The following is a 1,792-nucleotide window of genomic DNA, read 5'->3' as shown; positions in this document are numbered from 1 at the left end:
GGTTGAAATTCCAAACAATAAGAGGATTGATTTCTCTAGCCATGACACAAATGCGCTTAATCAAGCTATTGGTTTGATCGAAGATATTTCCAGACACTAATCTATTGACTGAAAAGGCAGGTGTGATTTTTAGGTTTTTCAGGGATCCAAAGTTCTACCTGAGCCCAAAGATTAACTGATAAAAGAAACTTTATGTAAATTTTCATTGATTGTCCACATTTTCTTGGATAAATGATACTAAGCTTAATTGTATTAGGCATTTCCATCTTCAACTATATATTGTATTCTGTTCATAATGGAATGAAAAAAAAAAAAAAACTAAGAAGAAGACGAAGAAACGATGGGAAAGAGAAAGGTGTAAAAAAAAAAATAACTTTTTAATTTATTTTTTATTTTTCAATAATTTTTTATTTTTAAAATTATTTATAATTAAAATTATAATTTAGATCAATAATATTTTAACACCTGTCATTTTTAAAAGGAGCAAACTGATCCGTTAACATAGGGACTAACGGACTTACAAAAATTATGACCTTGGGAACTTTTACCGCCAATTTTTGAGGTTGAGGATTTATCTGCATCAACCTTAAGTTTGTGAGGACTTTTGCCGCAATTATCCCTATTAGAAAAGAAAAGTCGGATACCTCAAACCAAAACCCTAAAGCGCGTTTTTATCAGTACACCTTTATATTGAGCAAAAGTGTCTCAAATTTTTCTATCTCCATACCATCAACAAACAACTGTCACATACATGCTTGTTTACTTTCTCATTTTAATTACCTTTCTACCATATTGTGTGGGGGAAATGAACTTCACTGAGGGAAGAAAACGGAAGTGTTGGAAAGTTAATTAAGGTGGGGTTTAGTTGGTTGTGTTTGAAAGTATTGGAATGGAACGTCATTCTAATAGAATGTTCTTTCAACAATTTTCGTAGAATGACTATTCCATTTTAAAACAAAAGGAAAGACCATCCTAATATAACATGAAAAAAAATTTAATGATTTTTTTATCAATTTTTTTTTATGCAATTTATATTTTCTTCCATCTTATTCTCATTTCTATTTCTATATTTTCATTACTCCCAACCAAACTCCACCTAAATGAATAAGAAGGTAAAATATAAATATATATTGTTAAAAGTTTTTTGGTGTGAAAAAAGTTTGTGATGCTGAAAGGGTCTTCTAATATATCAGTTAAAATAGGAAATAGCTATAGGGTAATTCTACAATGCACTCCCTTAAAGATGTAGTGATGTACCCTCTATTTGTTTCAGTATTCAGAAAAAAAAAATTAGTCTAATTTTTTTTCATATTCATGTACGTTATAGCTATTTAAGATATCTTACAAAATTTTGAGAAATTCGAAATAATTTACAATATAAAAAATAATGTTCAAATAGTTTATTTTACACGCGTATAAAATAAAATAGACACTCGTGCAACACACTATTTGAACATAATTTTTAGTATGTTAAGCTTTTTCGAATTTTTTAAAATTTTGTAAGATGTCTTAAATAATTATAATTTATCTCTCTTTTAAAGGGGTACATTACACAATTTTTCATACCTTTATATCTCATAATACATATTGTAACAATTTTTTTTTTTTAAAAAAAAAAATTCTCATATTGAAATTAAAATGTCATGCTATTATTACTTAGTAGTTTTTTTTTTCTCTCAAATCAAATAAAAAATATAAACACATTGGCGCCGCTGAGGGAATGCTAATAGAAACATGTGGCAGTTATTTGTTGGAGGACTAGGGTAGGAAAATTGGGAGAGGTGATTTTTCT

Source organism: Cannabis sativa, chromosome 2 (genome assembly GCF_029168945.1).
Source record: "Cannabis sativa cultivar Pink pepper isolate KNU-18-1 chromosome 2, ASM2916894v1, whole genome shotgun sequence".
In the NCBI taxonomy this organism is placed as follows: Eukaryota; Viridiplantae; Streptophyta; class Magnoliopsida; order Rosales; family Cannabaceae; genus Cannabis; species Cannabis sativa.
This window is presented reverse-complemented; position numbering follows the sequence as displayed.